Source organism: Lactuca saligna, chromosome 1 (genome assembly GCF_052625555.1).
Source record: "Lactuca saligna cultivar CGN05327 chromosome 1, ASM5262555v1, whole genome shotgun sequence".
NCBI lineage: Eukaryota > Viridiplantae > Streptophyta > Magnoliopsida > Asterales > Asteraceae > Lactuca > Lactuca saligna.
In genome coordinates, this window is record NC_136417.1 from 122,693,918 (window position 1) to 122,710,951 (window position 17,034).

Below are 17,034 nucleotides of genomic sequence, written 5' to 3' on the forward strand. Positions count from 1 at the left end.
TCATCCCAGAGCCCCAAATTCCAAGTACGCTATTCTCTCCAATCATGTGCTACTCACTAGCAAATCTCTCATAAGCTCCTTGCTACTATCTCAACAATCTCAAGCATTCCTAGTAGAAAAATCCCTAGACTAAGGCATCATATATCAGGCCACTCTAGTCCTAATAAGAATACCTAGTCTTACTCTAGCATGCATAATATAATTCATATAGCATAACATTTCTTTTACAACTTATTGTAAGGGTATTTTGGGAAATCACCGTTCGGGCGCTGGCTGATCGTACACACGGTTCTGCTCTGTCTGTTTCAAAACTCTTTTTACTCCTTTTCATATATTTTTTTTACTTTATTATCAGATTTTTCCTCAACTCCTCAGTTTGAGTTCAGATACGCCTGAAGATGCAGCCGAATCCCTCAAACCAAGACTCTGATACCAAATTGTGACACCGTAAAATTCAAAACAAATTTTCAAAATTTTAAACACATTTTATCAAACACACTTAAAAACAAATCCCATTGTATCAATACTTTGGTTCACAAAAATATTTCCCAAGATCAAATACATAAAAATCCATGCGTGTGTATGAGTCATGTCGGCGCCTTCCCGCGATCATCACTGGTACCTGAAACACATAACACATAACATTGTAAGCGTAAAGCTTAGTGAGTTCCCCAAAATACCATACACAACACATACTAGCCACTCGAGGCTATAACTTTGTGGGCCCGTGGGCCCTTAACTCTGTGGACCCTCTGGTCCTAACTCTGTGAACCTTTTGGTTCTAACTCTGATATACTCTGATATACACATGATATAAACCACATAGAAACAACGCAGTATAACACATCACATAATAGCATACGATAACTCTGGCACCTAACTCTAATTACCACTCTAGGTAAAGTATAGTGAGAAGACTCACCTCAGATGTCCCGGTAAATCACTAACTCGGTAGAAATACGATCTAGCCTCCGCCTAAACACATAAAGTAATACTCTCATAAATATAACTCTCATAACTAGACTCTACTCTCTCTAAGCACCCTCAGAAGGCTAAAAGACCATTTTACCCCTCCTTTGGCTCAAAGGCTCTCATTGTTGACTAAAACCTAAAAGTTAACCAAAGTCAACGGTCAAACTTTGACCCGACTCGGCGAGTGCACTTGGACAACTCGGCGAGTCCACCTGTGTCCACTTAACTCTTTAGTCCCATTTAACATGTCGAGTCCCTCCCTTTACTCGACGAGTCCCCATGTAAGAATCGCGGGGCTACGCCGACTCAACTCGTCGAGTCTCAAGAACAACTCGGCGAGTACATGCCATGCACAAACTCCATTCACCTCCTGAGGTCAGATCTGTTCCTCTAATCCACAGATCTTTCCTTCCTAAGCATAATAATCACATAAGGTCCAGACCTTGACACTCATATATCATCTAGATGGTATCATTTGGTGATTTAGCCCTAAAAATGGTGTCCTAAGCTCATAACTCCCAAGATAACTCATAAAGCTCCAAGGGTTAAGGTCTCTGGACCTCTTTGAGTCTAGATCCAAAGCATAAACTCGATAAGGGACCAATTGCTCCACATAATCATCCTCAAAAGAGGTTAGAAAACCCTAACTCTAAGAATCAATACCAAAATTGAAGAAGGTCCGAATAAATACCTCAAGTTGAAGTCTTTGGACTCTGAAACCACTAGAATCACATCATCCTTCAGTCTCCTCTTGCTCTTGATCACCTTCTTCTTGCTAAACCAAAGATAGAAAGGTCAAATATGGCTTCTCCTTCCTCCCAAATGATCTAGCTCACTTAGGGTGGTCTCAAGGGACTGGTAGCCGCAATGGAAGGCTAAGAGTGCCCTTAAATAGGCTCCAACCCCGGAGGATTAGGGTTTCATTAAACAGCGTGGACTCGCCGAGTCCACTCACGGACTCGCCGAGTCCAAACGCGAACCCGGATGATAATCCGCGACCCTACTCAGCGAGTCTAAGCATCAACTCACCGAGTTCCTTCACAAATTCCAAAAATAAAATATAATAATATACCTGGGATTCTGGATGTTACAATATGAAACAAGATATATTTCATTATGGCAGATATAGTGTCTTTCTAAGCGATAAAATAAGAATGAGTTATCAAATCAGGTAAATTATCGCTAAGGAAAGAAACAGTAGCAACACTCGGAATGAATTTCTACAACGTATTCGGCTTTGGCTAAAATACTCCTATAGTATTTTATGGTTTGTTGTGACGATGACTCATTGTTTGGATATTTGGTAAGTTTTAGGCATGCTACACACCACAGTCATTCCCAAGCACATGTTGGTCGTGTCTCGAATGAATATGTTGATCAAGCTATATTGACCCTAGACACGACTACATAAATGCTCGGGTTTAATCGCAGCGTACAACACCCAATTACTTATGTTTCATTCTACTCGTAGTTACGGTTTCTAGCGGTTAGGTATTCTTGTATACTTTTGAAAATTACTTATATTTTAAAGTATACTTTTAGTTCATAGTACTTCGGCCCCTTAGTGTTTATAGTTATATACCATGTAAGGTTCAGCATACTTAGTTCACTATAAACAAGGGCTCTGATACCAATCTGTCACACCCCGAAAGCAATGGCGGAAACGTTCCGGGGCGGAGGACTTCATGTAAAGTATCACAACCAATGTACATAGCAAGCATAGTAAACACAAAACATTACATTACATAAGAATATTTACATTTTTTTGAAAGAAAGGTAATACAGTTTTACATGTATATTAGTATAACAAAATAGAGACGAGACTTCTATATGCTCCGTCTTGCTCCGAAGGATTGCGGGATACCTGTCTAACGAGGACCTGAGAATACAAGCAGTTTTTAAAAATATCAGCATAAAGCTGGTGAGTTCATAAGCGGTTTGTTTCTGTAAAATAACAAGTTTCCTTTGGTATTTTTTGAAAAAGTTGTTATCCAAGAAAATCCCATATTTTCTTATATGAAAAGTTTAGTTATCCATTTGTTACACGGCTTGGTTAAGAACAGTTAAGTTATCCCAAGAAAAACCCTTATTTTCCTCAAAAGTTGGTGGTTGGTTATCGATTCGGAATGAAGTGTACAAGTATCTACCATACTTGTAGCGTTATTGAAGTATTCTGAAAGCCTGGTTATCTTTGAAAAGTGCATTAGTTTTAACACATATATAAAACTAATAAGTAGGTAGTAAACTAATTTCTAAGGGTATTAATTTACTAAGTTCTTTATTACTTAAAAGTAAATCTCCATTATCTAAGTTGCGAGTTCTATAACCATACGATAAACTAGATATGGAAAGAGGAAGGCCAGTATCATTTTATGACTTTTGTCACCCGTAGACCTGCCGGTCCCACTGTAGCTAGCAGCAAGTTGCAGGGTAGTCAGCCCCGTATAGATCTATACACTCAAGTCACACTCTCCTTCTAGGAGATTCTGGTTACACGGGCGGTTGTCTAGTCGCGTATCTCTGTAGAGTGTTATAGAGGACGTGTCTCTAATCTTAAGAATAAAGAATTTACAAGTAATAATGCGGAAAATCTTGTTTTAGATTCTGGTTACATAGGCGGCCCTCCACTCGCGTATCTCTGTGGAGTGTTTCGGAGGACGTATCAAAAGTTCTAAGATTAATGATTTTAACAGTAATGATGTGGAAAATCATTTGTGAAATATAAAATATAACATTTTATAAACGAGTTTTGCAATTAGTTGAAAACTAACTCTGCAAGTTAAACGGTTGGTTAATATGGTTTTCAAATGTTAAAAGCATACTGAACATGAAACATTTCATATAAAATAATAAGTTTGAGTACAAGATTTCCTTGTACTTTTGCTTGTATTCCCCCCCTCCCCTGAAAACATGAAAAGCACAGAAAAAGGTGTAAGGGTACAAACTCACCAGACGAGAAATGTGCCAGTTTGGATACTAAGTATCAGTTTAAGGCTTGAACACGTGCGAGGTTCCTATGTAACATAAGGAGATACATAATTGTATCCAAACATGGGGATACAGTTTTCAAATGTTAAAAGCATACTAAACATGAAACATTTCATATGAAATAATAAGTTTGAGTACTAGATTTCTTTCTACTCTTGCTTGTATTCCCCCCTGAAAACATGAAAAACACGGAAAAAGGTGTAGGGGTATGAACTCACCAGACGAGAAATGTGCCAGTTTGGATGCTAAGTATCAGTTTAAGGCTTGAACACGTGCGAGGTTCCTATGTAACATAAGGAGATACATAATTGTATCTAATTAGACTTTGAACTACTAATTTTGTGACATAATACACTCCGAGATGCAAAAACACTGTATTTCAAGTGTTAGGAGTGATCTGGATGCTTAAAGGTCTTATAACACTTGTTGAATTAGGCTAGGTTCAGTTCTAGGGCATAGGAAGTGATTGGATTAACAAATAGACCATTTTAAGGAGTTTACAGCTGTAAACAAGGAGTTTACGGTCGTAAACTCTTACATGCCCTTTCGGGTTGTGTTTTGATGGTCCTAGGTTAAGCACAAATGATTCTAGTCCAATGTACAAGCCATGGAAGGAGGTTAGGGCACCTTTTGACCACTTTAGAGGAGTTTACAGCCAAGGAACCATTCCTTGGGGGGTTTACGTGTGACATCGCCATTTTCACGGCCAGAAAAGACCGATTTTGTTTATGCTTGAGTTCTTCTTTTAATAAAAATGTTGCGGAATTCGTTCCCAGAAAAAAAAACGATAAATACGTTATTAAAACATTTTCGAAGAAACGTATTTAATTCATTTTAAAATGTTTGGGATGTCATCGTCAATACAGGAACATAAGCATAAACAGAACTTACATTTATTTACACTAGTGATCTACATCTCTTTAATCTCTCAGTGTAATGTGACTTCATATCAACACCTGTGATATAAATAAACTGAGTGGGTCAGGTTGGGAAACCTGGTGAGTACATAGGGTTTTCAACCCACAATAATATAATTATTATGTTTAAACAATCGAACAATCAACCCAATTACCCATCCCCATTATCTTCTTTACTCTTAAGGATTTATCCTAAGAGTCATCTATTCTGCAGTCGTTTATTCCGAAGTCCCTACTTCTAGGGTTATAGGACTGGCACTAAATCCATAGCTACCAATGTTCGTTCATAAAGCACTAATTCCATAGCTGCTATAGTCTATTCATCGGGTACTAAATCCATAGCTACTAGTGTTTATCTAATAGGTACTAAGTCCATAGTTACCAATTCCTTAACAGGTACTAAATCCATAGCTACCAGTGTTTGTCCAATAGGCACTAAGTCCATAGCTGCCGATGTTTATTAGTTAGGCACTAAGTCTATAGCTTCCAATGTTTACTAACATCATCTTTTATCTCTCATCATTCATCTACCCGTATCATACCCAACATATTCGTGTGTATAAAATACGTATACAGTTTAAATCATCTAAAACATGTATAAAAACGTTCATCCAACATAGACAACAAATATTCAGATAATATGCACACATAGCACGTAGTTTATATAAAATACTTCATATCAATGTGTAAGATGAAAGTAACTATGCACTCACCTGAGAAGGTGGTGACTCGGTACTCGGACAGCGCTTCGTTTACTTTAAAATAATTTCCTTCGACGAAACCTAGTATTATCACCAATAGATTTTAGTCTATTATTCGCCGAGACTAATTAATAGTCTAGCTATTATTACTATAATATAAGCGTTAAAAAAAATACTTATATAACCCATAATAATAGCCCAAGTATTTATTATATGTTCTTAATAACGTTAATATAATTAAATAAAAACTATATTAAAAATAGCGTAGGCGTAGCTCACTTACAGCGAGTTTTATAGAAAACCAGGCTTTGCTTGGAGCAACGTTTCCAAGCCGAAAATCTCTTCTTCTCGGAGCCGTCGAGCACTCCGGGGCTTCCGCCTCGTGCTAGGGAGGTTCCCTAGGCTTTTCGGGGGATTTCGGGGCTAGAGAGAGGTTCTATAGAGAGAGTAAAGAGAAGAAAGAATGGGAAATGTGTGAAAAAAATGAGGGTGGGAGAGGTGGTATTTATAGGGTGAAAATGGCTAAACTTGGTGCCACATGTCACCATCTAGTGGCAAGACTTGGGGAGAAAGCAATGCCCAAGATTGTGCCATATCACCAATTTTGGCACAACACACTTCCGACTTCTAAAATCTGTAACTTTCACATACGACCTCCGTTTTTGACGTTCTTTATATCCACGCGTAGGTAAAAATAATATCTACAACTTTCATTTTGACTCTGTCGGCTAATTCTCGACCGATCTTAAATTTAACAGTACGAGGCGTTTAGACTGTTAAATGATCGCGAAGAATTCGTAACTTCTTCATACGGACTCTATTTTCGTCTGTCTTTTTACTGTTAAGTTCCTATTAATGAGATCTTCAACTCTCATTTAAGTCAAGTAAGACAAAAACCACTCGAACTAAAATTCGAGTTTCGGGTCGTGCACTGCTAAGCCGAATCTTAGAAAAATCATAACTTCTTCATACGAAGTCAGATTTGGGCGTTCTTTTTATGGATTTTCTCGGTTTAACATATTATACGACTTTCGTTTATATCACTAAGGCTAAAAAGTCCTCCATCGTAAAATCACTATTTACGCTTCCCGGTGCCGTGCCGGTTCCGTCGCGAAACTTCGACGGGTCATAACTTCTTCGTTATAACTCCGATTTCGACGATCTTTATATGTACAGAAACCTTGTGACATATTCTACAACTTGGTTAAGATTACCTCTAAATTGACTAGCCCAGATCTACGGGCGTTACATTACGGCCGTAATCTCCTAAGGACATGGTTTCCTTCAAGTTAGGTCCCTAATACAATGGTGGTTGGTTCTAGACATTATTCCAAGCCATAGGAGGTGTTTAAGGTGCAATTTAATACCTTAAATGGTGTTTATGGCCCTTGAAGGAGGGTTTACTGTCCAAGCATGATCTTGGGCTGTAAACTCATGATTACTCCCCAAATATCAAGTTTTTGGTGTTCTAAGTTCGTACATGTAAGCCCTTAAGTCATAGCTAAGCACAAGAAGTGATTTGGAAGGGTTTTGGGGCTTCAAAACCCCATTTATAGGTGTTTGCAGTTTGGGGTTGTTCTTGGGCCGTAAACACATGTTTTTGGCACATTTGGATGATTTAAACACGGATTTGAATGCTAAACAAGCTAAACTATAACTAGGATGGATTACTTACCAATTTGGAGCTTGAAATGGGTGATTTTGGATCAAGATTTGGATTGTAGAGAGAGAGTAGTGAGAGAGAGTGAAAAAGCTTCAAATGAAGTCCACTCACCCTTATATAGGGTTTAAGTTTGAGGCCCGGTGGAAATCTACCCGATACCAACGTTAAACGGAGCTTATGGTCGTACCCGATTAAGTTGTCGTAACCCGACTTAGTTGTAACTAAAAATTTTCCTAATGAATATTGGGGGTGTTTTCACGTGATTCTAATGCGTTTGGACACTCATGAAGTCTCAATTTAATTAACTTAATCCAAAAGTTAATGGGAAAAATTGAAATACAAACGGGTTTTATTAACGGAAACGGGTTACAGTGACAGAATATATTTCAAGTTGTCACACGCCTTCCCTCTCTGCCATTACCTCCAAACAACGTTGGTGTTGGCACCACCTTCAACATCATCATTTACTCCCATCGTCACTTCCACAGCCACTAATGTTGGCTCCAAATACCACCACCGCTTTCAACAACCCTAGACGGCAGTTGGTCTTTCTCTCTAGAATTTTCACTGCTCCCTAAATGCAACCTAACAATAACTGCACCCTCATACCGCCTTTGTGGATCTTCTTCCTTCCAGCTGAATATATGTTTGGTCGTTGAATATATGTTTGTGTTTATTATGTTGATATTTCATTGTTTTTTGTATTGTAGATCCGTATGTTTTTTTGTTGATCTATTTGTTTATGTTGTTAGATTTGTTTGTGCGGTATGATGTAAGATCTTTTTGGTTCGTGTGTAAGTTGTTGATTTTTGTGATTTGTATCTCCGGCAACCTTGAGTCAAGATGGCTCTAAATACACATTTTACATTGATAATAATTATTAAAGAATGTTCAATGCATGTCAATGTGTGGTTAAGTAGGGTTTAGATCTAAATGTGAATGTTTTTTAGATTGAGTGGAAAATACTTTATGATGAAAAAGAATTTTAGTTTCTAGATGAAAAAGGTGTATTCATAGGTCGATGTTATTAAATTTTCTTTGGGTTATAGAATTATGTTTAGCACTTCGATTTTTTTTGAAAGCTTTGAGGATTCTGGCACTTCGTTGATTTATTATTATTTTTTTTAAATTGATTTTCTTTAAAGGTACATTCATTAAATATGTTTAAAAGTTAAACACTATATTTTCTTTAAATAATTTTTTTTAATAAATATGTTACAAATCTTTGGACCGGTTAACCTAGCAATAATCAGTACTTGGCTTTATTAAATATTTTAAGCAAACTATGCCACTTCAAGTTATTATTTTTTAATGTAATCATATGTATTATAATAAAAACAATCTACTTAAAATAAAATTAAATATGACTACAAAACTGAAATAACTCAATTATGTAAATATCCAATAAGATAATACTTAATTTTATTTGTCCATTTTAATCAAATTAAATAAAATTTTGTTAGAAAGATCAAATGAATAATAATATTTTGTTTCAACTCATAGACAACAAATTGATAAAAGATAAAAATAACTAATATAATGCTCTTTTAACTACAAATAATAGTCATATTAAAAAACTAAAATCTAACAAATAATAGTCATATTAAAAAACTAAAATCTAATTTTGATCAAAGTTTAAATATAAAATGCTAGATTCACTAAGCTAAAATCACTACATGGTCATTATATTCCATAGTTTGGTGTACAAAACAATTTCCTATTTTTGTTTTTAATTGAAAACTATATACTTTTAAAACAAAATAACAACACATAACCCATGTTATTTTCGTCGAAAGTAAACTATACACCGAATAGAAACGATTTCACGATCGCCGAAATAAAATTAATTCTCGGCTGAAAAGAAATTTTCGGAATGAAACAAATTGTTGTCGCCGCATCGCGCGGATACACCACTAGTGTATATATATATATATATATATATATATATATATATATATATATATATATATATATATATATATATATATATATATATATATATAGGGTGAGGTTCAATAGAAAGCTATAATTAACCAAGGAACCAATGAACCAATCTTTTTTTCAACATTTAGAACTTAATTTTTATTAAAAAAAAACTAAAATACATAAATTCATAAGTTTTTATCCTTTTTCCAATGATATCAAATTCGATTTTTTTTTCGTCTAATTCACAATGTGAATCTTTGAAAATTCACAATGTGAATTTAAATTCACTTGGTGAATCCAAAAAATATTTTTTACATTCACAATGTTAAGTTATGAAGATAGTTTTTTTTTTTTCAATGAAGAATAAGTTCTAGAACTTGAGAAAAAAAGATTTGGTTCCTTGGAGAAACAATATTTATGGTTCTCTATTAAAAATTATATATATATATATATATATATATATATATATATATATATATATATATATATATATATATAGTCAGGTTCATTTGAGACCATGCAAATTTTGTGAGACCGTAAGACTCAATCTAAAAATAATTTTAAAATACAAAATAATAAAAATCCGAAAATTATTTTTTTAATTATTATTTTTTTAATTTTATTTATCAAAAGAATAAAAAAATAAATAAAAATTACCTTTTTTTTAATGCATGAAATATTCTAATAGAATATTACACTATAAATATCGTAATGTGATTTTTAGAATGTTAGAATATTCTAGTATCTCTAATCTCTAAATATTATTAAAAGAGAACTCTTAACTCACCAATGAAGCAATCAGGACCATTGATTGGATTTCAATCTTATGTTTTCCACCATTAGATTAGATTGCTGACATCATCTTTTTTAACATAAAATTCAAATACAATTACATTTAATTATATAATTTTTAATAGTTATAGAATCTTTAAATTCAATAATTACATTATCAATTACAACATATCATTCTATTTATATACGGCATATTAGTTTGTCTAATTAATATTTTTCCTAATTTAACTCTTTTATTTATAGCTTGTGGCTTCAAAATTCAAACCCGTTTAGTTTTTATTTAATTTTTTATTTAAAAAACTCATTAAATAAGCATATCAATAATTTGGTCATTAACCTATAAAATCTAATTTAATCCTATTAAATTAGCAAAATATCTAAAAGTAAAAAATAAAGTCAATATTATTTATAATTTATCTTCCGGTATATCCCACATAAAAATAAATCAATTTGAGATAATGATTTTGAATTTAAAACTCATTAATTATGCAAAACAATTAATTTGAAATTTTGATTCAATATAAATGATATCATTTTTTTTCCAGATGAATAACCGAAAATCTCCAAGATAATATTTTAGGATCCCATTTTTTTGGAAGATAATGATTTCCTTATTGAAGAACAGCCTATATATACGATTATATTAAAGTTGTTATTCTTAAGATTTTGGATTGAATCGTATGATTTACAATGTTCTTCAACGGTTTTATTTTATAATTCTTTTTTGTAGGTTCTTTTTTTTTACTCTGTTCTCCTCCTTCTTCTATAATTTCTTGTATTTACTTTGTTTTTATTATTTGTTATTATTGTATTCCTGTTGAGAGGTCATGAAAAAAATTAATGAATCTACTTTAAGTATACTAGTTTCATTCATTTAGTTATAGAAACAAAATTATATCTTTTATATTAAGTTTTTTTAATATGCTGACCTATATTTGTCAAGAGAAAGTTATAAAAGTCGTTTTAACGTATGATAACAAAACTCGTGGAATGGACCAAAAGCAAGATGAAGAGGTTTTTTATTGTTACACTTCAACTTGCATGAACAAATACATATATCTTGTTCTAAGTTTTTCAAAAATTCTTTTATACATATTACTATACTCTTTAGTTAAATTTTCTAATTTTATGTTACTGTATTTGTTTATATCAATGGCTTTAGTTTAAAAATCAACATTCAAGTACAAGACTTTATTAGTGTGGTGTCACTTACGTTATTTGATTGTGACACAAGAAACTTCTAGAAAAAACCTCATAAGAGTTACTTCAAAAGTTTAATAAGGTTATCAATATTAACTTCATTTATATAAAACTAATTTTTTACCTTTTGTCTATCTATTTTTATAACTAATTTTTTTTAAAATTTTAGTATGGTAATATGAAGATTTATCCATTTGCTTTGAATATACTTTTCGATAAAAAGTTGGTGTTCAAATTCAAATTCAAATTTCACATTATTATTTGAAGAACAAAGTTGATGGTTATGCAATCTCAAACTTAACTGTTGAATTAGAAAAAAAAAATTAACATCGAACAGAAAACATATTTTTATGAAGAATACTACAAACATCTCTAAAAATTATTAAAAGAGAACCCTTAATTCACCAATGAAGCAATCAAGACCTTTGATTGTATTTCAATCCTATGTTTTCCACCGTTAAATTAGATTGTTGATATCATTTTTTTCAAATAAAATTCAAACACAATTACATTTAATTATTAAATCTTTAAATTCAATAATTACATTATCAATTACAGCATATCAATCTATTTATATACAAGATATTAGTTTTTCTAATTAATATCGTTCTTAATTTAACTCTATTGTTTATAGCTTCTGGCTTCAAAATTCAAACCCGTTTAGTTTTTATTTAATTCTTTTTTTTAAAAAAAAAAAACTCATTAATAAGCATATCAACAATTTGATCATTAACCTATAAAATCTAATCTAATCCTATTAAATTAGCAAAATATTTAAGAGTAAATAATAAAGTCAATATTATTTATAATTTATCTCCTGATATATCCCACATAAAATAAATCAATTTGAAATAATGGTTTTGAATTTAAAACTCATAAATTAAGCAAGTTAGTTAATTTGAAATTTTGATTCAATATAAATGATATCATTTTTTTCCAGATGAATAACCGAAAATCTCCAAGATAATATTTTAGGATCCTATTTTTTTTAGAAGATTATGATTTCCTTATTGAAAAACAACTTATACATACGATTACATTGAAGTTGTTCTTACGATTCTGGATTGAATCGTATGATTTACAGTGTTCTTCTTCAACAGTGTTATTCTATAATTCTTTTTTCTAGATTCTTTCTTTACTCTGTTCTCCTTCTTCTTCTACAACTTCTTGTATATTACTTTGTTCTTATTCCTGTTCTCCTTCTTCTTCCACCTATTAATGTAATATATATTTAATTTATGTTCCCCGCGTTTAACGCAGGTCATAATCTAGTTCTACTAGATATGTAAAATTTTCTAATATTTCACTAGAATATTCTAATATTCTACTAAAATATATAAAAAAAAGTAATTTTTTTCATTTATTTTTATTTTTTTAGAAAATATAAATGACGAAAATATCCATATATCTTATTAAAAAAAATCAATAAAAGACCACAAACACATAATTTTATCTTTTATATTTTATAGTCAAAAACTTAAAATACTAACAAAGGCGTACAAAATAATGTGCTAAAAAAGTGGTCCTTGTTACTCTGCTCCAAATCAGCAGATTTAAAGAAGCCACGACTTTCACTCCTTCAGGGACCTTTTTTGACAAGTTGACAACACCTCAATTCTTCGAGTCCTTAATTGCAAACTTTATCTACACCTGACACCTCTCCCAAATCCCCCCATAAATACCCAAACGAATCCTGAAAAAAAAAAAAAAAAAAAAAAAAATCCAAAAATCCTGAAATATGCTTCACCTGTTCTTCGCAGTGGGATTCTCAGCGGTGCCATTGACTCTATTCATACCTCCTGTCCGAAACTTCAATTTATTCGTGGCATCCATGGAAGATCTATGGCGGGAATCCAGCCTCTACACCAATCGAATGTATCCACGTTTACGGTATGCTTGTTCTAGGGTTTTGGATTGTTTGCTCTGCAATTCCTCCACTCGTTAGAAATCAATCAATACAACGCCGTTTAATTTTCGATTCTGTATACATTTTTTTGATGTTGGAGCAACTTTTTGTATCTGATTAAGTGTTTAGTCATAAATTATAATATGGGTTTGATTCGATGGTTGGAGTTGTTTATGTTATTTGATTATCAAATTTAAAATATGATGGTTTGTTGCTTAATTATGAAGATTGGGTATTAATAAGTAATCACATGTTTTTGTTGCGATTGTACGTTTGATTGATGATTGATTTGAATCAATATCAACTTTCTATTCATCATTGTGCTTTGCTTTTTTTTTTTTAGGATAATATTTTTTATACATAAAATTACAACTTGCTTTGATCTTCATCCTTTCTTTTTTGTACAACAAATTAAAACCGACTTAATCATCCAATTAACAATTACATTTTTAGTAATTTTATGTAAAGTGACAAAATAACCTTGTTTTGAACGAAAATTGGCAAAAATTATGCTAATATGGTGTGAATTTAATCATTGTTATTGATTTACGAGGATACTATATCAATAGTTTTGCACTTTTATGAAAAAGTTCTAATTTGTATGAATATTTTCCCTGATATTGTGTTAATTTACCAGCAAGACATGCAAAACAGGTTATATGATAGTGTTTTTTTATATTATTTATTAAACAATTTAAGTCAAATAACATGCATATTAATAAATATTAAATTAATCTTTTTATAATTGAGAATCTTTATTTTTTTAAATGTTGTAGATTAATTTAGGTGAGGTTTTAGCGGATGATAAGAAAAGTTGTTTTTGTAGAACATTCAGGAGCGTAGTAGCAGATGAGTATGGGATTTATTGGGTGCACGTGGGTCTTGTTTTTCTTGAGAAAATGTTTAATTTTAATTTATAAAAACATGGTATACGCTTTAATTTAGTAAATTCGTAATAATATATAAAATTATCAAAAGGTTTATTTTTTTAAGGAGGTTAAAGATTTAAGTTTCGAATGAATTATTGTGTAAGTAAATGTTGTGCTTAAAAAAATGAGATGAAACTACATGATTGGTCCATATTTAACAAAACACACACGGTAAGGACACCTATGAAAAATTGAAGAGTTTCGTCATAGTGTTTTGATTTTCTTGCGTGGCTCATGCTTTTCATATGTAAGAAAGACATTTTTTTATATACTTTCTTTTATTAATTTCTAGCTTTTTACTTTTTGTTGCTAGTATTCTCTTATCTATTTTAGATGGTGATAAGTGTTACTAAATTAAATTTGAATTTGATTGAGATTTTAAATTTATACACTTATCATCATCTTAAATAAGTATGAAAAAAAGTAGGAACAAAAGGTAAGAAGATATTTAATTTCTCATTATTAAATTAGTAACCAACCCAATTCATCACCGCCCATCATAGTGAACCGCAGTCGACCATTAGCATCGCCGACGACCACCACCCCACACGCCTTTTCCTTCCTGTCTCCACCTTCACCCATCATTGTTAACCACCACAACACATTTTACGCTAAAAACCATTAGAAAAATAACCCTAAATCTAATTTTATAATCTCTATAGTTCCACGAAAAATCTTAATAACAAAATTCCAGAGAAAAACCTGATGAAGCCAAATCCCATATAAACTTTATAAAGCGGAGGCATGTTCAATTAAATTGAGAAAAAAACTGATAACAAAATCCCAAATATATATATATATATATATATATATATATATATATATATATATATATATATATATATATATATATATATATATACAAAAAAAAGTTAAAAAATAAAATAAAATAAAAATGGATGAATTTGTGGCATGTTCTATGAAATTGAGAAAAACTTGATGAAATCAAAGACTTGTTTAATGAAATCAAAATTGAAGATCTAATGAATGCAATCCGAATTTATAAATCAGAGACAAGGAGGTCACCGATCAAACTTGTTCATTGCAATCAAGATGGTAAAATGTTGTACAATGGTGGTTCGGCGACGTAATTGGTAGGATTTTAGGTTTTAAATGCTAGGGAAATCAAGTCTTTTGCTAAGTCACTGATGATTATGTTCTACATAAGTCGATGGTCGCCGATGAAAGGTATGCCAAAGAAAGAAGAAGATAAAGGAAGGGTTTAGGGATTGTATAGTGTTGCATGGAACATAAGACCGGTCGGTACACCTCTTTGTTGCAAACCAAGGTAGTGACATGTCACTGCGGTGGTGTGGTAAACACAACACCGACCAGGAGGTCGGCATGCGGTAAGCTTACTATACGAGACATTTTTATGGCGGTGGAATTTGAACTTTTGATCGTTTAAGTGTGTGTATGTTTGGAGGTGTTTTAGTGTGTATGATAGTTTAAAAACGATAATTATTATATTTTTATAATATGAACACTATGTACATCATACACCCCATTCAAATTTATTCACACCACGTCTACTTTCAATTACGAAATCTTTTATAAAAGGTTGTTAGTATTTCTAAATATTATTAAAAGAGAACCCTTAACTCACCAATGAAGCAATCAGGATCATTGATTGGATTTCAATATTATGTTTTCCACCATTAGATTAGATTGCTGACATCATCTTTTTTTAAAATAAAATTCAAATACAATTACATTTAATTATATAATCTTTAATAGTTATGTATATTTAAATTCAATAATTACATTATCAATTACAACATATCATTCTATTTATATACTGCATATTAGTTTCTCTAATTAATATTTTTCCTAATTTAACTCTTTTATTTATAGCTTGTGGTTTCAAAATTCAAACCCGTTTAGTTTTTATTTAATTCTTTATTTAAAAAACTCATTAAATAAGCATATCAATAATTTGATCATTAACCTATAAAATCTAATCTAATCCTATTAAATTAGCAAAATATTTAAGAGTAAAAAATAAAGTCAATATTATTTATAATTTATCTTCCGGTATATCCCACATTAAAATAAATCAATTTGAGATAATGATTTTGAATTTAAAACTCATTAATTATGCAAAACAATTAATTTGAAATTTTGATTCAATATAAATGATATCATTTTTTTTTTCAGATGAATAACCGAAAATCCCCAAGATAATATTTTAGGATCCCATTTTTTTGAAAGATAATGATTTCCTTATTGAAGAACAACCTATATATACGATTATATTAAAGTTGTTATTCTTAAGATTTTGGATTGAATCGTATGATTTACAATGTTCTTCAACAGTCTTATTTTATAATTCTTTTTTCTAGGTTCTTTTTTTACTCTGTTCTCCTTCTTCTTCTACAATTTCTTGTATTTACTTTGTTCTTATTACTTGTTATTACTGTATTCCTGTTGAGAGGTCATGAAAAAAATTAATCAATCTACTTTAAGTATATTAGTTTCATTCATTTAGTTATAGAAACAAAATTATATCTTTTATATTAATTTTTTTAATATGCTGACCTATGTTTGTCAAGAGAAAGTTATAAAAGTCGTTTTAGCGTATGATAACAAAACTCGTGGAATGGACCAAAAGCAAGATGAAGAAGTTTTTTTAATGTTACACTTCAACTTGCATGAACAAATACATATATCTTGTTCTATGTTTTTCAAAAATTCTTTTATACATATTATTATACTCTTTAGTTAAATTTTCTAATTTTATGTTACTGTATTTGTTTATATCAATGACTTTAGTTTCAAAATCAACATTCAAGTACAAGACTTTATTAGTGTAGTGTCACTTACGTTATTTGATCGTGAACAAAGAAACTTCTGGAAAAAACCTCGTAAGAGTTGCTTCAAAAGTTTAATAAGGTTATCGATATTAACTTCATTTATATAAAACTAATTTTTTAACTTTTGTCTATCTATTTTTATAACCAATTTTTTTTTTTTTTTTTTTTTAATTTTTAGTATGGTAATATGAAGATTTATCCATTTGCTTTGAATATACTTTTCGATA